Raw genomic sequence first — 27,815 nt, forward strand, 5'->3', positions numbered from 1 at the left:
AGTGCTGAGGGTATATGACCTGCTCATTTACATGAATATGTTACCGTAGGCACCGAGGAGCTGAGTGTTCGCATAAAGCTTAGAGTTCTGTTGCTGTGGAAGATAAACATATTTATTCAGCCTTTCCTCACCTTTGGTTTCAAAAAACGCTGATCCATGTATAGGGAAATGCAGTTTCACCGGTTTGTGAAGCTGCATAATTGTGCCCGTTGAGGCGTCTGCCGCTCCCACATCGTCAATAGACAATACAAGACAAGAACAGATGCAGCTTCTGCAATACAATGGGCTCTGACAACATGGAATTACAGCCCATGCAGCTGAAAAGTGGCTTTTTATTCCTCTGCTCCTGGGAATGGCAATAAAGGGTGTGACATAAATTGAATAAAAGCATTTATTCTCAAACAAAGATGGCAAAAAGGAGACATAGCTAGCATCTGGATGTATCTGTCAGTTGTGAATCTCCGCTATAAACAAAACAAACATGAAGAGGAAAAAACTAGGTGGAGAGAAAAATACTGGATGCATGAGGATTCGTGAAAAAACAGAGGCATGTGATACATCAGGCTTTGGACTCTCCAAAAACCACATCGGCTCAAAGGGGGCTTATATTATGTTGTGCAGAGTTGTGCGTTCTTGCATGTGGGCCGGTTCTGAGCTCATTGAACAGCTGTGAGGCAGGCTGCAGGTGAAAGATGAGTCAAGTCCTACGGGGAGACATCAATCATTGATGGACTGACACATCTGAGAAGAAAGGCAGGGAGAAACAGAAGGAGAGCCAGCAGAGAACAGACAACAAACGCACTCTTACACTGTAGAGCTCTGACCTTGTTGAGATGTAGAAGAGTCATTGTTGTCCAGGCCAGCCAAGCCCCTCGAAGCACATTTGAAATCAATCATCCTGGAGGGGAGAAGCAGGAAATGATGCAATCTGTGACAAGGAGTGGGACCCTAATCATACTTTCTTCCCAGAAACACTGGTCATATCCTGTACTTACACATTCATTTTCACTTAATGTCAAAAGTTGGATTTTGAGGGCCAGAGTTGCTTAAAGATTTTCAAATAGCGTCACATAGTCCTCTCTGTGCTCCAAGATAGCTTTGGTTAATAAAAAAAAGACATGCAGAACCTGGAGTCATTTCTTGTACAGTCAGGAAAGTGAGTTTCTTATCAAAGACGACATACGTAGGAATAATTAACACAAAATGTTTCTTTTTTTTGGTGTAAATTCTCCCCAGCTGTATAAATATAACCTTTTAGAGATGCAGTTTCATCATTTCCAGCATGTTAATTAAAAATGCACAATGCAACAACAAGAAAGTTGACTTACAACAAGCTGATAAAGTACAATAGAGGAATTCAGGAGAGTATTACACAGATAGGTATCCAGTAGTGGCAGGAAAGAGGGGGCAGGCAGTGAAGTTTATAAAGGATACACTGAGAGCCTGAGCAAGACTGCTACATGACTAGAGGGAGTGATCTCAGGTGGATAAGCCGGATGGAGCGAAAACAGATGGATAAGTTGGTGCTTAAGAGCAGGAGGGGAGGAGGTTATGCAGGTGTGTCAGCTGGTAAGCTGAGAGCTGGAACCACAGGAAGGTGACACCTACACTAAAGGTAAGCAAAGGTTGACACTGGAGGAGAGCGTACTCCGGCATCAAAATATTTGTGCACACAGATTCATGTTTAGAGACCTTCAACCTTTTCTTGCTCCTTTCTAACACTCAGTGCCAGACAGGCAACACACTTTCACTTTCAGTTTTCTTTGTATAGCAAAGAATTAAATGCTTTACTCCTGCTTTGAGCAAGCATTTGGGAATGAAGAAAATGATGGAGGGAAAAAAAAGAAAAATTATCCCTTTAAATAAGAAAAAAAAAAAAACTCTGGCAGAGCCGAGCTCAAGGAGGGCAAAGACACAGGAATATAGAGAGAAATACAGTTGCACTTCCAGAGTCTACAGAGGCTCTAAGCAAAAAATTCACAGGAGCCCCTCAACCCAGCATTCATCACCATTATGTTATGGATAATTTGAAACCAACAATGACATTCCTATAAAACAGCATGTACAACATTACTCTAGAAATAACAGAGACCATGTTTTTGATGATAACAATGCTCAAGACCAAGATGGCTAGTTAGGAAGCGCTTAACCTGTAACCGCTGTCTTTTCTCTTCTTTCAGCCTGTTAGTGATACCAACAATTTGACTGCAAGTGTCCTGACTCTGACCCCCGGCCTCACACACCCGACTTGATCAAGTCATGGTCAGCAAACTGCTGTAGCTTCTGTTAAAAAAGTGAACCATCTGGGCTTTTCTGTATGGAGTTTGCATGGGTTGTCTCCAGTTAACTGGCTTCCTACCAAAGTCTAAAGACTTGCAATTAATGGGGTTAAGTTAATTGGTGACTCAATAAGTGTGAATCTCTCTCTGTGTTAGCCCTGTGTCAGATACTTGTCCCGGGTGTACCCTGCCTCTGTCAGCTGGGATGGGCTCCACTTACCTTATTTTACCACAATATCATCAATATAGCAAATGGAAGGTAAAAGTCACAACTGGTGTTTGACATAAAGCTGTATTTAAAACCCTTTATGAAACACTAAGACTGGGGACAAAACATAACGTTTTTGGACTTAACTTTTTATTGCTGAATAAACACTGTTAGAGGAATGAATCACCAAGTGTATTTCAGCCAAGAACAAACAAAAAGATCCTAGCACAGTGTGTTTGTAGGTGTAAAATTCTTATTAAAGAGCTCAAGGCAAGACAGAAAATGAACAAAGAAAATCTGGATTCAACTGGTGAATAACTCTGACAAAAAAAAGCCCCCCCAAAAAATCAAATTATGCTAAAATGATCTAAACACTGTGCACGCAGAGTCCCAGTTTCATACAAAAACCACTGCCAAACAAAAAACTAAATAGTACTGAAGTTTAAATGCAAAGCAATTCTCCTAGGGTATCATTAAAATCACATTTCAGCCAAACTGATGTTCAAAGCAAATTCTGACCATCAAGAACTGAACATCTCAGCAAAGAGCTCGACTTAAATGGCTTAAAGCACCTTTGGGAGAAGAAAAGAGTACTAAGCAATCACTGCCCACAATAAAGTCAGAGAGATGTGACCAACAAGGCCACTGGGACTTTTTCTCTTTTATGATACAATCGGTCTTTTAGTGTTAAAGTGACTCATTGGTAACAGGATGTGCGGGAGCATCAGCCCAGGCTCATCTTTTGACCCTCTAGATACTGAATAACCTTTGGCTGATGGCATTTAATTGATACATAAAAGCATGTGTGAGGCTATGACACAGGAATGTGCTGCACTGACATATGAGTCAGTAGCCGGTGTCAAGCTTTCATCAGTTATAATGGATGTGCTTTTTGATGGAGTGAAGTGGTAAAGTTTTTCCCTTTCATTCCACTTTTAAGTGCTATCCCTATTAAACCTTTTGTTGTCAAGTCCACTGAAAAGCTAAAGAAAAAACTGCACTAAAGCCAGACTTTTATAATATTCAAACATGTAAGGATTATTATTTTTAACAAAACAGCTTCCCAGCAATCTTTCTGCGTTAACAACTAAATGATACACCGACAGGTTATGCAAGTTCCTTCACACACTTGGGATCTCCTAAGCGTAAAGCCCCATCTCATATTTTTAGCCATGTGGGTAATGTGGTCTCTGTGACACTTAACTCGCCTGCTGCAAGCTCTTAGCAGTGTTTCTCTTCCCTGTACTTATGGAACAATAAAGAAGTGGAAACAAACCAGGTCTTATTTTTTAAAATGTGTTTTCCAACTTACCCCATGGAGAAAGCCATGCAGACAGTTTTGGTTTTTAGGTATAAGTGCTGAGACATCTGCTCCGACCAGTGGGGTGAACAGACTTTTATTTGTGCTGGCCAGAATGCGTAACATCTACACATGAAAGCCATCTGTTAGTTTCTTGTCTTTTGCAGTTTACAATTAATAGGTTTAACATGTGTTTTTGAAAAGGCAGTAATGATCAACATTTACATCTGCCAAAGACGCTCGATTGATTTGGTTTGTTTGCACAGTGATTCAAAAGGTTATGGAGAGACTTGCAATTTCAATTTAAGAGAGTTGGAGTTTGGCCCAACTTAGAAGTGGGATCCAGATCTGGGAGTCAGTGGGAAAGATCTCATCCCATCTCCTCCTGGGGAAATACTTTCCTTCTTTCCATCTCTTTTCAGGGGACACTAAGGCGTTACTAAGCCGTCTAAAAGATAGAATCTCTCCAGTGTGTCCTCGGTCTGCCTCTGTCTCCCAATGTGACATGCCCGGAATACCTCACCTAGGAGGTGCCATGGAGGCATCCTGGTCAGAAGCCTGATCCACCTCAACTGGCTCTTTTTTGATGTGGAGGTGTGGCCTTTCCATGAATTACAATCTTATCATGGTGAAGGGGTCTGTGTGCCCTAATGATCCTACAAGTTATGTTGTTGGGGGCAATTTGCCCCAAGTAGGCTTCCCCAAGGCAAACTGGTTCTAAGTGAATTATAGTAAACTAAGTGCAATTCACAAGATCTTTTGGAAGAGAAAACACTCCCTACATTACTTGAATGTGGGTTACTGAGGCCTCACCTTGGGGCCAGGTCCCAGGGTGGGGGGCTTGTCAGCAAGTGTCTGGTGGTCAGACACCTAGCTGGGCTGAGTCTTAAGGAGTCAGATAGGCTGGTTCTCCTGTTGTTGTACCACAGGAGGGGCCATGGTCAGACCTCCAGTTACTGCAACTGGCTTTGCATACAAGGAACACTAAGGGAAGGTGTTAAGCTCAAACAAGCACCCTAAGTGTATTTGAAGTGGTTTTTTGAAAGTGTAATTTTCTGTCACTGGAAAACCTTAGTAATGAAATAAAGCATAAACCTGCAAACTGTCTATAGTCTTTAGTTCTGGCCTGAACATCTGTAGCAAAGTATCGCTCAGGGTGGCCTCCTGTCAGCTTTAAATCATAACTTTATGTTTTTGAACACTCTCCATTTGATATCATGTGCCAAAGACTTATTAGATATCTAAAATTGTACTGTAAAACCTACTATGAAATCAGCAGAAAGAAAGTTTTCAGTAACTCAGATACACATAAAGGTGGGTGGATTTCCCCGAGTCAGAGTTTCTACATCAAACAGTAGCAGCACCTGTGCAAACCTCTCACCTCAGGCTAAAATATTCCTTTTTCCAAAGAAGGGGGGAGAAACCCCTAACAGGTGCAGGGCTTACATCCTCCTATCTACTAAAAATCACAAGGTTTATATCAAAGCTTTGTACGGGATACCAAAAACCTTGCTAACTTCTTTTTTCTGCAAGATGAACAGTATAACTTTCAAACACATGAGCTGCCCTCGGCTTTCAGGGAGATATTTGCATCCTCCAGGTTGTAAATGAACAAGGAGCAAAAGTAGGCTTTTCTCTTTATCTTTGATTATTACTGTTACTGGCTTTATACATTAAAAAAAATATCCAGTGAGCAGTGGTTCTCTGGATTAAAATGCCTTGTTGATGCCAGAGGTCAGAGGAGAATGGCCAGATTGCTTCAAGCTCAGAGGAAGATAACAGTAACTCAAATAACCACTCTTTAAACTCAAGCTATGCAGGAGGGCATCTGTGAATGCACAGAATGTCGAACCTTGAAGCAGATGTGTTAATGCTGCAGACGACCACACCAGGTGCCACTCTTATGAACAGGAAACTGAGGCTAAAATTCACACTGGCACACTAAAACTGGACAACAGAAGACTTGAAAAAAGTTTGGTCTTGATTTCTGCTGCAACATTTGAACTGTAGGGTCATGATTTGGCATAAGTATGAAAGTATCCATCCTGCCTTGTATCAGTGATTAAGTCTGCTGCTGCTGCTGCTTCTGATGTAGTAGTGTGGGGGATATTTTCTTGGTGCACTTTGGGGCCCTTAGTATAGTTTAAACACTACAACCTACATGAATATTGTGGCTGACCATAACCACAGTGTACCTGTCCTCTGATGGGTGTTTTCAGTAGGATATCACACCGTGTCAAAAAGCTCAAATCATCTCAGACTGGTTTCTGACCAGTTCACTGTACTCAAATGACCTCCACAGTCACCAGATCTCAGTCCAACAGAGCATGTGGTTAGGATGTGGTGGAATGGGAGATTCACATCGTGGTTGAGTAGCTGACAAATCTGCAGCAACTGTGTGATGCTATCATGTGAATATGGACCATAATCTCTGAGGAATGTTTCCAGCACCTTGTTGAATTTATGGCACAAATAATCAAGGCACTTATGAAAAGGAACGTGTTCCTGATAAAGTGTCGAGTGAGTGCATATTTCATTTTTGAGATTTTTTCTTGGTTTTTTTGTTTGTTATTCAACGTATTAACATTCAGTAATTTATTTTTATATATCATAGTTCTTGTTCATGTCAGACTGGATTTGGGTTTAAATGCTGGAGGAATTTCTAAGAATGTATTATCCATGTTACCCAGCCTAATTTTATCTTGCTGATGACACCACTGCTTCTCACTCTCTTTGCACCGTATGCAAACAGTACATCCTGCTTTTTTGAAGCACTGAATTGATAAAACACATAATAGGCTTTAATATGAGCAAGAGACAGAAAGCATGGTGTATTTTTGTCCCAAAGGACTGCAGTATTAAACCACTTCAGAACTAAAATCTAATAATGACATCATTTTAACTCGATTAATCTGTTGTATTTGTAAAGTCATCATTGCTTAATGGGATCTGTCTTCACTGAGATAACCTGCAGCAGAGAGGTTATCACATTGAGACCTTTTAACACCGATGATCAGAGAACAGAACAGTCTGGAGGAAAGCAGGACCAATTAGTAATAGGACTGCTACTTGTGCAGAAAAAAAGCATTTCAGCAATTAAAAGTCAGCCTATGTTACACAAGATGTGCTTTTCAGTAATGCAGTACACACGCAAATGGTGGCCAGTCATGGAAATCTACTTATAGGACGTGTCAAAGACCAGATTTTATTCAGATGGAACATAAGGAAAAGTATTCACGCACAGTCACACACTAGCACATGCAGGACTGTGTTACTACAGAGAGTAAATTGGGCTGAAGATCAGCTAAAAAAATATGGAAATAATGCTTCTCAGTGCAGAGACACTTAACCCAATGAAAGCACATGGCATCAAACTTCCAACAACAGAAGTATTTATACCTGTGCAGCATCATCAGGCAAGATGGAGGAGTGGAGAATGACATCAAGAACAGGTTGTGAAAAGCCCGGTGAGTAATGATGAAAGGCATATGTAAATTGCCCCGGTACAGTCTCAGCAGCAAACTGAAACTCTACAGAAGCTGCATCCTGTCAACCCTTCTAAATAGGTCAGAATGTCAGTGCATGGCCAAGCACAATGTTGACAAACCATCATCTTTGAAGCAAACATGCAAGCAGAAAAATCTGGCAAGTCTTACAGCCAAAGAAAATAATCAGTGACCTTCTCCATCAGTGTAATATAGATGACATGGGGACTATAATCACAGAGAGGGGATAACGATCTGTTGGTCATTTTTTTCATAATGAGCAATGATCCCTTTACAAAGGTGGCCCTTTGAAATGGCAAAGGGCTAGCAAAGAAGAGGAACACCAAAGTAAACATGGAGAAGGACCGCTGAGGAGGAGAGTTGAGCTGTACATGGGCATCCATTGAGAGCTTGGCTAAAGAAGAAAAATAATGACTGTTTGCAATAGTAAGTGTAATAATTCAAATACAAACTGGAATGTGTGAGGTTTAGTTGCCTGGACAGTATGTTCTGAAGCACATCGGACCCAGCATCCTGTCTGTATGTGCTGCCTGACAGCATGCTTCTTCCGAACATTCCCCTCTTATCTTAGCCAGCTCTGCTAGAGTTTCTAACTCTTGTGTATTTTGGGTAATACTTTTCACAGCTCCAAACAAGTGGATAATTTATCTGGATTAAGAAAAGTTAATGCGTGTGCCACACTGATTACCGCTTGTTGAAAACCCGACATTGTAAAGAGCCATTATTTAAATCCTTTAAGCTTTTCCTGTTTTCAGTGGACTCAGAAGCTCAGACATGCCGCAATACATCAGTATGATTTGATTTATCTTGCCACATGAATGATGTCAGTGCATTTTAAAGTTGACTGAAGAATCACAGTTAAGCACTTGATGCACTCCTGTAATCAAATCAAGCACAGTTTTCACAAATGAGCACTCAGATTAAGGACGGGTGTCCATTACCTGAGTGTTCCTTATAAATACAAAGAAGATGAAAATGTAGAACTTCTCTGATTCACTGACTACAAATAATAATGTAGTAACCATGATAGAGAAGCTCCATGACAGCAGACTTTCATGTGTCTTCATGTTCAGCCAGCTGCCTATGAAGATATCGCTTTCCTTTCATGTCCTTCTGCATGCTCACACATTTTTAACACCACGCACTCCTGAGCGAGTCTAACTGGAGCCACATATCCTCAAATAGCCTCCAGAGCAGGGTGTCAAACAGGAGGAAGATGCCCCCGTGTTAATTACTGGTCTCTCACCAGGGGGCTAGAAGGACTTCGGCTATATTAAACTTTCTGAGACACTCTGACCCCGCTGCGGCATTCACACTGCTGTCAAAGTTCACATGCATCTCTTACATTTTTGTGGAATGTAGGATTAAACGTGTTATTATGTGTACTTGGAGACGCCTCTATCATTTTCAGCTGATTAGAAACGCTGAGCTGAGCCTACATACCTGCACAGCTGCAGAGCAAAGAATTCTCTGTGTTTTAAATGTTTCGTGACAACACGGGATTTTTCTTTGAAAGAGCGTCTTACACAACAGCACATGCTTTCTCAGGAGATTCGGCTTGAATTTGAACATGTGAACTTCAGTTGCCCCAACACGCCGCTGCCTGTACATCTCAGGAAAGAAATGGGAGCTCGGAGGACAAATGAAGTAATACTGTTACACCCTAATAAAAACCCACTGTAAGTGAATGGGAAACCAGAGTACTACACCGCCTGGAATGAATAGCAAACACACGGCAGCCCCAAGTTAAAATGCACTTGTGTAACAAATTAAGCACGCTGGGCTCTTTCATTTTTATGAACATCTGTAATTTGTGAAATTAAATGATTATACAGCAAGGCTCACACTGGTGCTTATTCTAACTGAGTCACAATGATGATGTTAACTTGGTAAGGTTAGCTTAGCCGCCACAACTTCTACTTCCTCTACTTTGTTATTTTCACCATCACAAACTTGTTACACAACTGTCTCGAAGATGATCTCATCATTGGCTCTATGTGAAGTTTTAGAAGAAAATTATACTCGACGCAAAACAAGCCCCAGCTAGCTCAGCCCATAACAAGTAGCATATGGCAAAGTCTGACTGATGCATTTTCCCTTTAAGTCTGCTTCAGATTAATTATTGTGCAACTTGTTTCTAATCTTCAAATCATTGTAATGTTCTTGTGTTAGTTTGGAAATACTAGTCATGAATGACAGTCATGAATCTACTTTAAAAGGTGGATTTACTGGCAGAAAAAATTTCTGCATTTGCATAGATTTTTGTGTTTGTGGCTGTTTGTGTTTTGTGAGAGGGAGAGAGAGAGAGAGAGAGAGAGCTCAGCAAACAGTGGACAGTCCAGAGTGATGAAGCAGATGGTAATCACACAGTCTAGACAGGAGGTAGGCGAGTAGGAGATAGGCCGCACTGTTAAATAACCACCCACAGGTGCAACATTTTAAAGCCTATTTTTTCCAGCAGACTCTACTGCACAGATTTCTGCAACATAATAAGCAGGCAGTAGCTCATCATGATAAACTAACAGGACAAGACTTGAATATTAATATGTTTGAATGGGGGAAAAATGGTATAATCCTTTATACACCATCTTTTATTTGAACTGCACGCTTTGCTAACAGAAGACAAAAAAGCATATGCTAAAGCAAAGACTGTGAGAGAACCTTAGATGGCCAGCGTGTAGCAAGTATGAGTTATAACACCCCCACATTGTCTGTTGTTTGCTCCGGTACTGTTCGCTACCTGTGGGAAAAAGAGCGGATTTTCCCTCTGACATAGTGTGCAGTGCTCTTACCCCAGAGTCTTTTACATAGAAATCAATAAAAACTCATCTCACTCCGCTGACATGGTTTTAACCAAAGTTTTGAGACCACTGACCTGCAAACATTTAAAATTCGCAGCGCATCTGTATTCACGAACCTGTGAATAATGAAGGGCACAGCGGCATCTTTATGTAAAAGATCATATTCTGTCAATAAGACTGGATAATCACAGACTGCAGGGGCCTGCCTGCGCAGCCTTCTGCATAGACTGATAGCACAGAACAACAGGACTGGAGGCCACATCTGCACACTGCACACAAAACCTCAGTCATTTCCTGATTGTCGGCAACAAATTAACTTGGTCAAATGAAGATTACTTTCTTTCATGTTGTAAAATGCAAAGGAAGCGCTATTTCCCACTGGACAGACGATGATGCGTCTGTCATAAAGTGCTGTTACAGTGGACCTGCCTTGGCCTGTGTTGACACTTCATAAAGATTAACACTGATGTAGTTATTCACACATTAACAGCAGTGAATTAAGGAATCTTAATCAAATAACATGTGAATCACTTAGACACAGAAAAAAACATACTGCATGCTGTCACAGGAGCTCAGTGGAGTGCTTGTGCCCTCTAGTGTCAGTGTTGTATGTTTTCTCACAGCGAAACATTTCATGAATTTGTCACACTTTTTTAAAAACTAGAAAAGGCCCAATTTTTGTCTTATGCAACACCTACTGAGATCATGTTTTAAATAACTTAACTTTAAAATTTATAACTCAAGTCTTAAGATCTTTCATTTTATTTCACATGTGATTTAATTACATCAAGCACCTACAGTAGAAGGAAAACATTTCTAGAATAGTCTGTCTCTGTGTTGACCCTTCAACTAGCTGGTTACCTGTCAAGGGTATGCTCCCCCTGTCCTATGGCGCTGTGGCACCTAGGACAGGCTTCAGCTCCTGTACTATGGATGGATGCTTTTGATATCCCAGGAAAATATTCCAAATTATTATTAAATAATAAATTATTATTGTTTGTGCCAAACCTTGCAGTAACACAAATGGCCACTTGAGGCTGACACGAAAAACTACGCGAGTCCCTTTACACTTTCCAATTTAACAACCTGCAATTTTAAAAGGGGTCCCTCTACTTTGTCCCTTTGTGACAACTGTAGTTACCTGTATAAAATAAATGAATCTATGGTAATGAACCATTAGAGCTGTGGCCACTAGTGACAGATCAAAGACACTGTTCATTTATTTATTTATTTTTTTACATGGTTTTCCCCCCTCCTGGCCAAAATAACCATCCCATTTAATATCACAGTGAAACACAGATTCACCTTGCTAACCAAGTGAACTAACCAGTTATTACATTATTGGAATTTCAATTCAAATATGGTCCTATTTTTACATCCTATTTAAAAAAGTAAGCAAACAAAGAAGTATGGTCACCTTAAATACCAAACTGGAGGCTTAATGTTAGTCCCAAAGCTATGGCTGCTGTCATGGTTGGACAGACAGTGAGAAAAAATTATGACGCTACATTGATGTTGCCCACTGGGTCCATCTGAAACGTATAAAGACTAAAATGTACAACAATGGACTTATCGTTTTATTCTGTGTGAGCGAAATGAGTAGCTAAGGCAGTACAATCATCAGAGAAGTGTTTACAGGGTTCCTGTCAGAGAAGTGTTATCCCACAGGCTCCTATAGGACCGGATACTTTTTTGCAACTAACGTATCGCCCCTTGGTGGCTATAATAATATTGCTGGTTTAAGGCACCAGCGTTGACTTACCTTTAGACCTAGGAGTTTATTATAGGCGTGGAAGGTCTGAGCTCATTTTATATACAGTCTATGTTCACTGCATACTTACTTCTGTTCCGTATATACACATTTTCAACAGTAAATATTTACATGCGGTAACAGTTCTGTTTAAAAAATCTTTACATCTACAGGGGATCTTTAAAGTGCCCGTGCATCATGGGCGATGCACTCCTGTGTTTGGGATGCAGACATAGTGCCACCTGGTGGACTTTGTTAAGCTCATACAATTGTGTCCAGCACAGTTTAAAAAATGTAAATAAATATGAAAAATAAAACTACCCAGTAAAACAGGTTAGTCCTAATAAGGGTTAATCAAAAATATGTATTCTAAAATTCTGAAGTTAACATCTCACGTCTTTTGTAGCCTCTGTATATTATTGTAAAGGGTGTAAAAAAAAAAAAAAACAGCCCAGAAGTATTAATTCATAAAAGGTTCAAAAACATATGATGCTCACTGCGTGGTGATTAACTGTACCTATTAAAGTAGCTGAGCCAGAGTCCGCTGTGGCGTTGAGGAGGAGCTCAGTTGTTTATTCATTCACGTCAGCCCCTCTTCCCTTCCCTTCCCTCCTTCCTGCTACACACAACGGGGACCCACCGTTGTAACTGTTTTTCCCATATTAAAATTAACCACAGCCACGTCGCCACCATAAACCGATTTTGGAATCAGGTGAGTTGCGCTTTTATCTTCCTTTGGAGATTACAGAGGGAACAGAAATGTATATGTGGCGCTGGAGCGTTGACTTGTCCGGCCCGGCGAGGCGGAGGAGGAGTATTTCAACCGTAACTTATTAAATTCCTCCTGACCAGGCTCGAAAATGTATGCGCGTTATGTGCGGCGATTTCGCCGTCTGTGCGCTTTAGGCGACTGTCTTTCGGTGCGGCTTTTCACGCCGTGCCGAAAACAACCGCGCGATGTAGGTCAACAACTACAGCCAAAATGTCGTCTTTTCTTTTTTTACTTCCACATTCTCTCATGCCACAAACAGATGGCGTCGAGAGAGGGGGATGGAGAGAATGGGGAAAGAGGCGCATAAAGGAGTAGGGGCGACACCAGGCCACATTAGCCATCACTAATCTAGACCATGCACATGCACATAACCCACCCCGTTCGTGCCAAAGACGTCTTGCAGGCCTGTCTTCAACAAAGTTTTTGCTGTTAAGTTGTCGGGTCTTTCTTTTTAAAGATGCGGTGGAAGTTCTTTTTTGGACCTGGGGATGATGGTTTATTTTCAGTAGGCTGAAGTGTCGGCAGTGCCAGCGTTAAGATAAGGCTGGCCACTTTCAGCTCTGGTGTATGTAACGCACAGTCGAGGCCACATTTTGGTCACAACCCTGCGCAAAGGGGGATATTTCGACACCGCAAAGCACCGGGAAGATGCACTGCAGTAACCTGTAGCCAAAGCGGCTTGCCGCTGCTATGGGAAAGACAAGCTACCACCAGTTGGCTGACTCCTCCAAGGGCTGTCAGAGATCATTGATAGGCCACACAGGTATCCTCCACTGCACTAATGAGGTCAGTGCATCTAACACTGGCTTGTCAAGGGATGTGAAGGTACTGTAGGGCTGCCTCATTTGTGGCACTCTGTGCCATTTTCTGTAATGAAATGCAAAGCCAAAGCCAGTAATCGTACTGCTGACCCCTTGCATACCTGCCATGCAGTGTCTAATCATGTAATGAGGACGGTGCACTGCATGCTGCAAGGCAGCTGCATACTGTGCATACCAGTTGGCAGCTGAGGGCCTATAGATGTTCTCTGAGTCACTGCACTTCAGTGGCTGGCAGTAATTAAAAACATATCCTCCCCTTGCGGTCTAAGGGTCATCTAATTGATGGTCATTTAGAGGGAAATATTTAAATGACTCAGCAGCGTTCATTAAGGTATCACTGCTGTGCAGATCCTAATTCATGCTGCAGAACTTGCCATTAGCCTCTTTCAAAGTGATGAATGAGTGTCCTGAAATCATGCTTTGACTTAAATGACTCAATCATCCCAGTGCCCACGGGAGAACAGGGCGTCAACCGCCGCCGTTCACCTCAGCCTTCTGTACTGTTACTGTAGCCATTTCGGCTGAGCATCTTCAGTCAGTTTTTTCTTTCTGTTGTTTCTGCACGAGCGTTTAAGTGATGTAGGTTCAGTGTTTTCAGGTCGAGGAGTCCACTTCCATTGTTGTCTTTCAAAGAGTTTATCTGTTGGCTCCTGTTGTACTTTTTCCTGAACTGTCAAGCCGCTATAGTGGATGGCCAGTCATGGCCACATCGATTTCAGTGCTCTGCCTCCCTGAATGCAGTTTTGAGGCTCTTTGACTTCCCCTGTTTGATCATAACAACTCCCATCTTTTTGTGCAGTAAGGCTTTTCAGTCAAATAATTTTGCTTGCAAAGTTATTATCTATTATCTCTGAGCTGGCAGCGCACAATTGTTTTGTTTGTTTTTCCTATTTTAATCCCATATCTTAAACTTATAATATGCATACCCCCAAAATGTCAACATCAACAAAAAGCACAAGCAAGCAATCAACTTTTACCCGTAGAACTTGGGTCAAGTTTTAGTGTACTGATTTCACCAGTCACAAAATTGTAGCTCGTATTGTTTTCAGTGTGTGTGTGTGTGTGTGTGTGCATGTGTGTTTGGCCAGGTGTTTCTTTGTCCATCTGGATGTAAGTGGTCAGATTTTGTCAAAATGATGTCAGTATGCACGATGGCGTCAAAACTTTAGAGGTGTGGTCAAACCAATTAGTACTGAGTGCTCATATCATAATGCAGTAATTAGAACACATTGACGAGCATTGTTACTGGTGTGATCCTATTCAGTTTGGATTACGCAGTGATGAATTTCCCCAAGTTTGGATCGATAATGTGTTACTGCACTGCACTGCACTGCCGCTGCTGGTTTTCACAATCTGTATGTTACTCAGGGGATCATAAGCCGTTCGTTTTGGATCATCATCAGCAGGGTGATGGTTGAATCTAGTCCAGCCAGGCCAAACAGCAGTCTTATTCCCCATAATCCAGAAAAAAGACAAATCCAGTCATTTTATCAGAAAATTAGATGCTTCTCTGGCAAATTAAGATAAATGAAAAATAGGCTTTTTCTATTTTCTCCTTCCGCTCTTTATCACGCTTTGGGAATACAGCTGTGGTAAAAGGTTTAGAATAGCTGATGATGGTGTCAGCACATTGCTGTGCTGCAGGCAGGGTTAAAAAAAAATGTTTCTCAAAGCACAAAGGCCTAATGTGTGGGGCCTGTTGGTAACAGCTGAACGACCTCCAATGTGCATTGCCTGCTTGTTTGTATGTCCTGCATGAGTGCAGTGTTTAGGCCTGTTTCACCACTACAATGCCCAGATCTTCTGGAAGAAAGCTTTTTAATTTTGGAATTGTTAAAAATAAAACCAGATTTAGGGTAACTGCATTACCAAAGCAAGCTGACAATTCATCTTTTAGGGCATAACTCATAACATAATTCATAACTTTGCATTACCAGACTGGTCAAAGGAGCTTGCAAAGAAAAGCGTCTGGACTTCTTTAAGTTACTTGAAGACGTTTCACCTCTCATCCGAGAAGCTTCTTCAGTTCTAAGGTCAAATGGTGGAGAGTCCCAGATATAAACCTAGTGGGAGTATCCCCCCACAGAGGGACAAAAGGACCCCCTGATGATCCTCTAATTGCCTGAGCCAAGGTGTGAAACTGGGTGTGGGTCCCAATCAGCCAGAGTTTCGGGTGTGTTCATTGTGAAACCTGGCCCCACCTTATCATGCGAATTCCTGAGGTCAGATGGCCCAGGATGTGAGTGGGCGTTAAGGCGTCTGGGAAGGGATCTCAAAACTGGATTATAGATGGCAGAGAGTTGGTGTCGTAAACCCCCGCCTCTGTTCAAAGATGGTCGCTCACAGTGGACATAGATGGCTTCTTTTACTCCTCTTTCAAACCATCTGTCCTCTCTGTCCAAAATGTGAACATTGGCATCCTCGAAAGAGTGTCCTTTATCCTTAAGATGCAGATGGACTGCTGAGTCTTGTCCTGTGGAGGTGGCTCTTCTGTGTTGTGCCATGCGCTTGTGAAGTGGCTGTTTGGTCTCTCCAATGTAGAGGTCTGGGCATTCCTCGCTGCACTGTACAGCATACACCACATTGTTAAGTCTGTGTTTTGGCGTTTTGTCTTTCGGGTGAACCAGTTTTTGTCTGAGCGTGTTGCTGGGTCTGAAATGCACCGGGATGTCATGCTTGGAGAAAACTCTCCTAAGTTTTTCTGATACACCGGCTACATAGGGGATGACAATGTTGTTGCGTCTGTCCTTCTTATCCTCCCTCGCTGGTGTCTGGTCTTCTTTTCTGTGCCTCTTTGCTGACTTTAAGAACGCCCATTTAGGATAGCCGCACGTTTTGAGTGCTTCCTTTACATGTGTGTGTTCCTTCTTTTTTCCTTCAGGCTTAGAGGGAACATGTTCTGCCCGGTGGTGTAGGGTCCTGATTACTCCAAGTTTGTGTTCCAAAGGGTGATGGGAGTATCTGGGACTCTCCACCATTTGACTCTTAGAACTGAAGAAGCTTCTCGGATGAGAGGTGAAACATCTTCAAGGAACTTAAAGAAGTCCAGACGCTTTTCTTTGCAAGCTCCTTTGACTACGATGACCTGGATGACTGAGAACCTTCACAGACCATTACCAGACTGGTTGAAGTTTTGGCACGCTTGTGTTTAAATATTACACTTTAATGCACGACAGTTGTGGTACCTAATCTGTCTGTTTTTCTCATGATTGTGAACGGACCAAAAACCAGTGCTGTCAACTGTTATTTTCACCAGAAACTTTGCTACACAACAGACAGAGAAAGGGGTCTGGATTTAACCCTCGACTCGTCTGTGCCAGAATAATTTTTACCTCGTGCAAGTGGCATGGCTCGAGGGATTGCAGCATCAGTTTGTTAGTTCAGCCTGAAATATCTCTTGAATAATTGCATGGAATGCCGTGATTTTTTTTTTAACACATCCAGAATCTCTTAAAGTTTAATCCTACTGCATATGGTAATCACAAAACTTTTCCTGTTGGTTGTTCCCTAGATTCATCTTGAGAAATACTGGATGCATTGCTAAGATAATATGGTACAAATATTTCTGTTTCCCTCAGGATGGATGTTACTGTGGTAATCCACTAACTTCTCATATACGACTATACCCAGGTCAAATTTTTAATGCCCTTCAGTGTCTTAGTTTATGAACAGATTCCTGCAAAATGCTACTGTGCTAAAAATAAATGGAGAAGTTGAGTGTTTTCTACTAGTATGGCTGTTTAACATTACTGTGCCGATGTGCAGAGCCAGTAGCCCGGTTGAGGCTCTTGGTCTTATTAGAGGAACAGTAACTGTCTTTAGCTGATAAATGTGTTAAAACTTGGAAAAACAACAAAAGACACGGGCAATTTTAATGCAGAATATTTTTATCAAGCAAACGCCTGTTTTATGGAGTGCCCTCTGAAGGAGTTTTTAATAGACAGCTCCAGTATGTAATGCTTATTAGGTGCGAGTCATGCCTGTCAGTTTTGGTCTCGCTGCTGGTCTGGCTAAATGCTGTCCTTGCCAGCCTTTGCTGTGAAGTTGCTAAGAGTTGTCTGGTGAGTCCGTTTGGGCCTGCCAGTATACCCCCAATCATGCCAAATTCCCTGCATGAAAAAGATTAGCAGTGCTGAAGTTATTTTACTGTACTAGGATAACATGCTATTATACAATCCGTTAATTATTTTATGGTTGAATTCGTTTTGCACTAGTAAGTCTTTCCTCCTCTTTTTTTTTTTCCTCTCCGCTTTCATTCTGATTGCATCCTGATTATTAGCCAGACATGAGCAGACCCATAATCATCCAGGCTGATGCTGCGCACAATCTGTAGCTATATTCAGTGTTAGCGTTTACCATTCGGGTCTCTGCAAGCTTCTATTCGGTTAGCTAACCACCGCTCTTCAGCAATGCAGAGTGGTGGCCTAGTTCATGCCCTTTCAATGTAATTTTAGCTGTGTGTGAGTGTGCATGCATTGTGAACGCCGTCTATGTTTCCTGCTCCCTCATGCGCTTTTCTCTCTTTGTTCACTCCGTCTGTACGTCTTTAGTGATAGAACTGTAGTCATGACACACTAGCACAGCACTCTGGTCAGTGATGCTGTACTTTTACCTTTGGTGATGTATGTTTAGCTTCGCTGCACCTCTGTGGATGATGGTGTTGGCCTCAAGGGAGCTGGAGACAATACAGCCATTTTACAGTGTGGGTGTGATTGACACTTTGTGTTGCTCAGCCATTAGTGCAGATAAGTGGTTCAAACTGAGGAAATGTAGCTGGAGAACTGGATCCGAGAAGACAACTTAAATGTCTTGTGGATTATGAAGAATGTTAGGCCTTCTGGGTTTAGTTTTTGTGGAGAAGGCAAATTATTCAGAGGTGCAAATCGAGCATAAATGTTACCATATTTTTTTTTCTCTACCTACTTGTTTATGGTGTTTATGGTAATTAATCAATTTTCGTAAAAGGAATTACAAATGAGTGCGTGACTCACACAAAAAGTGTGCAAGATGCTGTGGTTTATAAAGATAATTAATAATTCACCAATTTCCTGTCATTATTGATACTGTGTAAAGAGGTGAGTACTTGATAATGCAACAGTTCAACATAGAACTGCAGACATAAGCCATGATATTGCCTGGTCACAAAACAGTTGGAGTCAAATGTGTTCTCAATATTGGAAATGCTGTTTGGTTTAGGTGAGAGTGCACCAGAGAAAAACCTGCTGTTTCATATGGACACAATTGGATATCACAGTGGAATGTAATGGGGACCTGGCAGGTTAATGTCTGATTTGCCTGCATCTGTTACTTATGTTCTCACATGCAACTACTGTACACATGCACACAAACACACGGACACATGCCTGGGGTTGAATAGAGTGTGTTTGTGTGAGTGAAGAGTCTCTAGACGGCTGCAGCTAAGTTTCTTTTCATTATTTTGATGTCCTCATCTGTTTCTTCAGGCAAAAGTCTCTGAAGCAAGGCCACAGCAGGAATCACATCTTCACATCTGATGCTAAAACGGCAGCAGAGCTGACTTTTTGGGCTAAATCCTTAAAAAGTGCTAGAGGATATAGCATCCTTTCCAGAAGTATTTAGTGCCGAGTGGCAAAACTGTTGGAGCTCATTTAAGAGATCCCTGTATTATCCATGAGTGACAGTGGCGGGGCCATCAAGAGCCTTGTATCGGGTAGGATGAATGTTAGCAGTCTGAAAATTGTTTGGATTCAGCAAAGCATAAAGTTTGAGACAAGAGGAAAGGTGAAAAATGGCCTTTAAATTATTCTGATTTTATTTTTACAGACTCTAGGTGTCTCACTCAGTGTTTTTTGTGCTTTCTTGCTAATAGTATTGTTAAACTTCCTGAACTCTATGACATATTAATTCAAAAAATGTTTCATCAAAGCTCTTCCATTAAAGATATAATGTTTCACTCCTCATGACAAATTGGCAGAAAATTTGGACTGTGCTTCACTTTTCCCATCACTGCTTACCCTAAAATATTTCTACACTCCTGACATCGCTCTTCCTTCAAATACCTGTTCATTCGTTGAAGTAATTTTGATTTGATTTTTCCTATGGGGGTAAAGGATAGGATAATTATAAGCCACAAGGCTTCAGCCTATTCCTTTTTCGGTTACTGTTTGAGTACTTTTATGTAAAATGATAATCTGTTGTTGTTGACCGAAATAAATATTTCACAATATATAAAAAAAATAAAATAAAATGTTAGGGTGAAGCCTGAAAGTACACGAGGAAAGTATTGGTGCATCCTAAACTCATCTGCCGCTCCCCAGGGTAATGAACAGTTTAAAAGCTTCATGTCTGATGGATTAGTTTCATGTATGTCCGAATGTATGTGGTGATATGTGCAGTGTTGTGCAAATCTCAGATGTTTGGGTTTTGATCAGTCATGTGCTGTCGTCAGGGAAGCGATTATCAGGGCCAAAAATTAATTCTGCAGCATGGCAGTAAGCCAGACGTACCCCCACAGCGAAAAAGATCCGTCTTCAGGAACAAGAAGAACAAGTAGCTCTGCAGCAGATGCAACATCACAGTGTCAGTCTGGGATTGCATGAAGAGTGAAGACTGTGCGACCAGAGAACTGAGGCGACAATCTGCTTCCCAGGCACCTTAAAAACTTCCACGCAAATGCACCAACTGTAGTAGAAAAACTGCTGCTGGCAAAGAGTGGTTGATTTGGGGGTTTTCAGAGTGTTGGACATTGTATGGGTAATAAATGCAATTTATTCATAGCATGATTTTTTTGTGACTAAACATTTGCACAACGCTGTATATCTTCACACTTACAAACATATTTCTGTCCCGTCGGTTGCCAGGTATCTCAGACAGTGACTGGGACAGACAATGACTCTAACAGATGAATGTAATAATAATAATAATAATGATGATGATAATAAATTATAAAAAAAACTCTGATTACAGTTCCAAAATGTGCTGTTTAAGTCTCCGTTTCGGCAAGACCTTCTGAAGTGTCCTTGAGCAAATCGCTCAATCTCAGTCTCTTTTGTGGGGGCGCTGTTGTATCGGTAGCAGAAATTCACCTGGTGAGGAACAAGAGAAGAGAATTGACTTTAGGTTATCCATAGATTTTTACTTTCTTTATATTCCATTTTGTACTTTCACTCATGTCTGAGTGGGACGGCTGGATCCTGATCGCCATGCTGCTGTGTGTTAAAGGAAATCTGTAGCAGAGATGTTGGACAAAGATGACAAGGAAGTGATGAAAAAGGGGGGGAATGGCAGAGAGAGGGGTGTATCCATAGAAACATGAAGAACGCGTGATTTAGAGGGAGGGGAGAAGAAAGGAGGGATGTAGTTTGAAAGTGTTACAGCTACAAAACACTGGAACAAAATGGTAGGCCTGCAGCAGCATTTATCTTGCAGCTGAACTGACTGTGTTTTCCCTCACACTTAAACTGGAAGTGCTGAATTATTTCACTGTTGTTAATTGAATTTGTTGGACAAAGGTGAAGTATAAAATGTAACAATAATGCTGATCTTTGCATGCGGGTTTATGTACCGGTTTGTTTCTGTCCATATGTAATATATAAACAGACAAGCAAACACGGCCACATTTTTCTCCCTATATCACGTTTTTCTTTATTCCAGGGAACTTTTGGGTTAAAGGATCTTTGCTTGGGGTCGGTACAGTTTGACCTCTCGCAAATGGTGCAGGACGTCAGCGCTCACTACTTCTATCCTGCTGTTTTAAAATGGATTTGTCAGGTTCTGTGCAGTGCTGTCGTTTAATGTGCTGCATGTGTGTGCCTGTCAGACTGCTGATTAAACGTGAGGTTGAGGTTGATGCCGATATTTGTTTGTGTGGGTTAATACTAACGTTAACCTGTGAGGTCAAATGTTTGATGCTGCTGTCACTGTGTTTCAAACATGTCTAAAATGTCCTTTTAGGAGCTGCAGGCTTCTTAAATATGTCGCAAAAGATGACACATTGCATCTCACGACTCATTTGAAATTGATGCTGGGAGATGAACACCAGCACGAAGTGAGAAATTGATGACCTCAAATGACGTAAACATACAGCTTAAACCACCTCTGCTAACCAGCAATAGTATGATTTCTTCATTATGTCAGCGTAGGATTTTTGGAAATAATAATAATAATAATAATAATAATAAAACTCCTTTTAATTAAAACAAAAAAATGTGTGGCTTCTGTATAAAGTACATTGCAACGTATTTACTTGTATAAGATCAGTGAGCAAGGACCAGCAACATAGTGTGTTGTCTTTGCAGGGTGCCAAAAACTGCAGTTATGTGAGATGCCATGGGCGTCTAAAAGATGTACACAATGTGTCCTCTAGTTTGATGCCCATGGTGATATTGGAAAGCAAGAGTTCAAGTTCAAGTGATGGTGCTGGAGTTTAGGAGTTTTCATTTTGCACTTTGTTTCTTTACGTTGGCTCTCACTGGTTGGTTAGGTTTAAACACCAAAGCTAAGTGGTTACGTTTGGGAAAAGATTCTGGTCTGTGTTCTGTTTGCATATCAAATGAATAATGTTTATCTGGTGCTTTTAGATGTTTTGGCAAGTGGCCCTTTTTAAGTGTTCCTATTTTTGATATTTGATGTTGGGAATGAGACCCATGTTACTATTGTGAAAAATCAAGATTTTGGAACCTTTTTATTTTTGAACTAATACTGATACCAGTGACACTTTTATATAACTAAAATTTTAAATAACTCTGTACTTCTCCTTTAAGTTTTTTTTTTTTTTTTTTTTTTATTATTTACGTGATTTTCCACACCAGACCAGCTGCCTCGGTCGCTGTCTAATCGTGTCTGCCATGTTGATTTTATAGTGTTTACGTGCTACGATTTATTTATTTATTTTTTATTTTTTTAATGGTTATGTCAGACTATTATTAAATCCAAACAGATAATTCAGATTCCTCTTGTTCTAAAAGTTCTACTTTATTTTTCTACACTTCCCCGTGCAGACAAAAACACACAAACAACAAAAAGATGGTCAAACAGATATTCATACTCCGTGTACCTTACTGCCTTAATATCACTTCAGTTTATAATGTTAGCACATAGCAATTATTATTCCTGGATAAACACTTGTGCTGAAGAATGTAATGCAAAAAGTAGAGGTTCATAATTCTCTCAGGTTAGACGTGATGCACAGCCTTGGTTTTAATGTGATCTACACTTTTGGTGATTTTATTTTTAATTTTTTTTTTTTATTCAACAAAACAAACATTTGCAGCATTTTTTTTTTTTTTTTTTTTTTTTTTTTTTTCTTTGCATTATTTCTTAAGTCAGGCAGTTTCATGGTGTATCACACTATTATTATTATTAATGTTATTTTGGCAAAAGTGAACTTTTTTTTTTTTGGCAGGTTTACACTATTATTTTTCTTTTAGGACAATACAGAAAATGTAACATTTTAATGTCATAAAAAAGAAATGAAACCTTAAAAAAAAAACACGCTTGTTTGAGTTGGCGGTTTCTAAGACCATGAACCTCAGTGGTTTGCATGCATTATTTAGCTATAATTGCTAGACAGAATATGGGAACGGCTAAGGAAGACCTCACTCTGCACAACTTGTGTGTCTGACCATCATCTACTAAATATTGTCACACATCGCTACTACCTTCCTTGTCTCTTATCCATTCTTTCTGTGGGTTAGTTGCCCCCTCCCTCCTTAACTTTGAATCCTTCCCTCTCCCTTAATTGTTGGTAAAATAGCATGTGACTTATGAATTCTGCCATCTATTGGACTGAACACCAGTTATAGATTTACTTGTGTACCATTTCCCTTCAAATAGGAAAATGATTTTGAGTTTTCCACCTGTTGAATAAACGTAAGTTGGCTGCTTGTATGAATCTTCTGTCATGGCCCCCGTCTCAAGTTTAGTTCAGCTCTGCTTTTTCTTCATCCAAAAAACCCCAAACTGCATTACTGAAAACCAGTAAAATATGTGGCTTTACATTTTAGGTGGGGGGAAGCTATAGAACAGAGCCAGCTGTAGCACTTCTCACAGCATTGAGCAATCCATCCATGTCAATTATGCTCTCGTTCTGATACCCCACCCCCATTCCAAATAAATTAACACTCCTGGCAGCAACTTTCACAGCTACATCAGGCACAAAATAAGGCATGCTTCTTATTAAATATGGTGCATTTAGCAGTAAATTGCCTGCCACAAATATTTGAAAATCATGTATTATTTATTTAAATACTCTCCTCCCCAAACTTTGCATTCTCATAACTGTGACAGTCGTTTCAGTGCATTTGGGCATCACTACACCTGTGCATACAATCAAAGCGATAAGCAGTCCACTCATGGTGACAAACATTTGGCTATAGATCCAGTCCTTATGACGCTACATGCTGTCATGGGGTACAAGGTAGGTTACACCACAGACAGGTCGCCAGTCTGTCACGGGGCTTAAGGTTGGATATGACACTCCCATCCATCCATAAAGCCACTTTCTGTTTCCACATGTGTTGACTAAACGCTTGTTAGTGTGTCCACAGGAGAGCTGTGAAGTGTAGCTTTGTAACAAACTCAATTTTTGGACACAGATTATTCTGTTATCGGGAAAATTGCAGTTATTAGCCTATGTTGTCTGTTCCTCACCTGGTTCCCTGTCGATATGGGTGAGTTTTGATCACAGGTAAATGAGGTCACGTGTCTTTTTTTTAACCATAAAAAACATTTATTGTCTTGGTCATAAGTTATTTTGGTTGATCTCTGCTCTCTTTTCTTCATCTGTTCTTTAATATTATTGAAAGCAGCAGCAGAGCCCCTCTCAGCTGTTAGCACGCCGTCATGCTACATGTCTAGCCAGTCACTTGAGATGTAATTGTTGTTGTGTTGTATTTTGTTTTGTATCATATGATTAGAATTATGTGCAATTCATACAGGTTCCTTTCGGTACCCTTCACAGTGCTCCATTTAATCCACTCACTGATATAACGGTATCTGAGAAATGTATATCATGGATTTGAGTGCAATTGGTATACCGCTCCGCAGTACTGCGTAAAGACCTTTTTAGTAAGGGCTGTGAACACATCATGGCATACCTGGATGCAGCTGTTTTTACGCCACAGTGATTAACACAGGTGATAACTGCTGTCGGAATACTGTGTTACTGTGTGTGTTTGTGTGGCCTTGTGAACACCAACATGCCATTCTTTTTCTTCTTTTGCTGCAGCCATGTTTGTGAAACCACAAAACAGAGTGAGATGGGTTTTGTGCTCGTTCTCCCTCACTCGCTCCCTGTTTTTTTTTTTTCTACCTCTTTTCTGTTTTTCTCTTTCCAGCTCTCTTCCCCTCCCCCTATTTCTGTTCCTCTTTCCTCCTCTCTCTCTCTTTCATTCTCCCTCCCTCCTTGTCTCTCTCTCTCGCTCTCTCTTTTCTTCTCTCGCTCTGGTTTTCCATCATACTTTACCCCTCCCTCTCCTTTTTGCCTCTCTTTCTTTCTCTCTTCCTCTCTCACGTTGCACACTGCCCCTCCCTCTCTCACTCTTTCTCGCTCTCACGTTGCTCCCTGCCCCATCTCTCTCTCTCGCCCCCCCCCCCCCCCCCCCCCCCATCTTTTCTCTGTCTCGCTCTTCTGTCTCTCCCTCTCTTTCTCTTGCCTCTCTTCCTCTCCCTCTACATCCTCCCCTCCCCCACTGGTGCCTCTCATTTTCTCTCTCTCCCCTCTCTCACTCCACCATTTCACTCACTCACTCACTCACTCCCCCTCCCATCCCTGTTCTCTTTATCTCCTCCCCTCCCTCCCCCTTCAATCCCTCTTTCATTCCATGCAATCATCTGTTCTTTCTCTCTCTCTCTGCTTCCTCTATTACGCCCCCATTTTGTCCTCTGCCATTTCCCTCTCTCCCTCTATTTTTCCTCCATGTTCTTTCTCTTTTGTTGTTTACCACACTTCCATGACATTTATGATACAAACTTTATAAAAAAAAACATTTCTTTTCTATCACAGAAAGAACGAATCCATTAGGCAGGGGAACAATTATATTTCTAGAATAAAACCTACACCTTGAACACAATATTCTCCTTCCCAGTCACACACATTTTGCACATTATCTTCTTATTTCACTCGTCCATCTGTGGTGCCATTTACCGTACTCCTCTTCGCCTAGTTCCTGTAATGACCTGGCCCGAATCTACCATTTTTACCCCAAACATGGTAGTGGTTGCTTCCCTTCGGTAACATTCAACAAGTGGCTTACTTGCTAGACTCCAAAACAACCCCAACTGTCAGTCATCGTCCTCAATGGAACGTAAACTTCATTAACCAGGTGCTTTCCTCACCTATCAGGTTTAGGGTGGCCTCATGAGATGATGTGCTCCTTCAGCACAGCTGGGAGCTGCAGCCATTGATGGTTTGCTGTGGTTTTATGGCACAACTGATATGTTTTTGTTTATATAGGAGGAGGATATATTTGAGTACGTAGAAGCTATTTTAGTCTGCACCGGTTCTTTTTTGTACATGAACGACATGTAGTGTTTGTCAAAGTTTAGAGGAGGAGTATTATTCTGACCTGGCTAAATCATCAGACTAAAACCTGTGTTAGAAAGCATATTAAAAACAAATGTTCAAACAATAATCCTGTTTACATAACCTCTCAGACAGTACACGTAGTAGTGGTAACAATAATTTATTTTGGCACTTTTCAATACACTCAAGGTCACCTTACAGCATGAAATTAACAACAAAAGTAATATTAGGAGAAATTTAATATCCTGAATGTAAAACATATTAAAAAACAAACAAACATGATTATAGTTGATATGCTGATCTGAACAGGTAAGTGTTCTGTGATTGAAACTGTCAGAGTCCAGCTGATAGAGGTGACGCGTTGCTGTGTTCCAAAGACGAGGCGAACCTCAGCTTCTGGCACCCGTGGTGTTGAGTCTGATACATGGAACAGTCAGTAGAGTGGCTGAGCTGAGTATATGAAGGAGTGTGAGGATGAAGAAGGTCTGAGAGACACTGGGGTTGTCAAGTCATTAAGCACTTTGAAAGTGAGGAGAAGAATCTTGTATTGGATGCATTGGCGAATGGGGAGCCAATGAAGCTGGGTGAGATTATGTGTAATGTGATCGGTGGACTTGGTGCAGTTGATGATTCTTGCTGCAGAGTTATGTACCATTTGGAACCAATTAAGCAATTCTTTGGGGAGCCCAGAGAGAATGGCATAGAGGGAATAATCCAAATGAAAGGTGACCAGGGCGTGAACCAGAACTTGTGTGCTGAGTTGAGAAAGAAACAAGTGGAGTTTCGAAATGTTACATAGGTGGGCTGAACCTGAGACATTATTGGAGAGGGAAAAGGCTGAACCTGAGAGGAAGAGTATTCCAAGATGATTCCAAGACTTTTGACACTTTTTTGCAAAAGTGTGGACTTAAGAACCACCTATAGAAACAACAAAAAATAGACTTTTGATTTAGGATCATTTCACGTTTACTGATGTCTAGTTTGAGCTGATTGATTATTTTCCCAGTGGTGATGGCCTGTAGGTCATGGCGAGGATAGAAGGGGGAAGAGAGGTGTTGGGTTTTGCAGAAATACAAAGCTGTTTGTCGTCAGCATAAAAATTAAACTGTTTTGTGAGATGGGGGGAAAATATTTTCAAGATAAAGAAGATAAATTCATAATTTGCACAGAAAGATACCTGAGGGATACCGTGTGTGACAGAGGCTGATGAAAAGCCTTATTTGTTTTTGTAAGTCTTGCCTTGAAAAAACCTTTTATGTCAGAAAGTCTCCTTGATTCCAATATTGACCAGTTGTTGACCAATATTGGAATGCGAAATGTAAAAAGTGGCACTGAGGTCAAAGAGGAGGAGGGTATTAAGAAAGCAGGTTTCTAGTGTGAGGAGATCAATGGTGATTTTAACAAGCTGCTCCAAATATGTCTAGAATGGAATTGAAATGGCTTGGGTGGGTCTGAAGATGTGATGCCTCTATGCTTTCCAAAACTCAGGAAATGGATGAAAGGCTGGAAATGGCCCTATAGTTATTAAGGTTGTTGGAGTCAGATGATGAGCATGTTAATTTAAGTTTTAAAATCTGCTATGACTTTACAGCTCGTGGCTCAAATCGGTCAACAACTGCATCAGTTTCCTTCTTACTGGATCTTTGGTTCTCTCTCTCTGTTTTTGTGTTGTTGTTTTTTTAATTAATGAGATTGTCAAAATATTAATGAAAATCACTATTCGTTTTTACGGTAGGAAAGGTATTGGTTTAAATACACATTGCTTTAGTAAGAACACAGCTGTAGCTAGTGTAGCTACCAGTATTAACTGATTTGACAGCACTGTTATAAGTACATTTGCCAAAGTATCATATCATCGTAGGTTGCATTAAAATTC

At 41.0% G+C, this 27,815-nt stretch overlaps 1 protein-coding gene and 1 long non-coding RNA gene across 2 annotated transcripts in view; one reads left to right on the top strand and one right to left on the bottom strand.

Annotated features, from left to right (window-relative positions):
- Positions 1–377: 377 nt before the first annotated feature.
- On the bottom strand, positions 378–12,448 carry LOC146393504 (uncharacterized). The gene is made up of 2 exons (XR_014800427.1): positions 12,362–12,448; positions 378–898 (listed from the first exon to the last, which is right to left on the bottom strand). It is a non-coding gene; the product is annotated as an uncharacterized LOC146393504 (long non-coding RNA).
- znf710b (zinc finger protein 710b) overlaps positions 12,437–27,815 on the top strand; it is a 28,696-nt gene continuing 13,317 nt past the window's right edge. The window contains exon 1 of the mRNA XM_084930109.1: positions 12,437–12,556. The gene's annotated coding sequence lies outside the window, so the exon portion shown is untranslated. The remainder of the gene's footprint in view (positions 12,557–27,815) is intronic.

This window comes from Perissodus microlepis, chromosome 1 (genome assembly GCF_051167445.1).
Source record: "Perissodus microlepis isolate ML-2025 ecotype Zambia chromosome 1, ASM5116744v1, whole genome shotgun sequence".
Lineage (NCBI taxonomy): Eukaryota > Metazoa > Chordata > Actinopteri > Cichliformes > Cichlidae > Perissodus > Perissodus microlepis.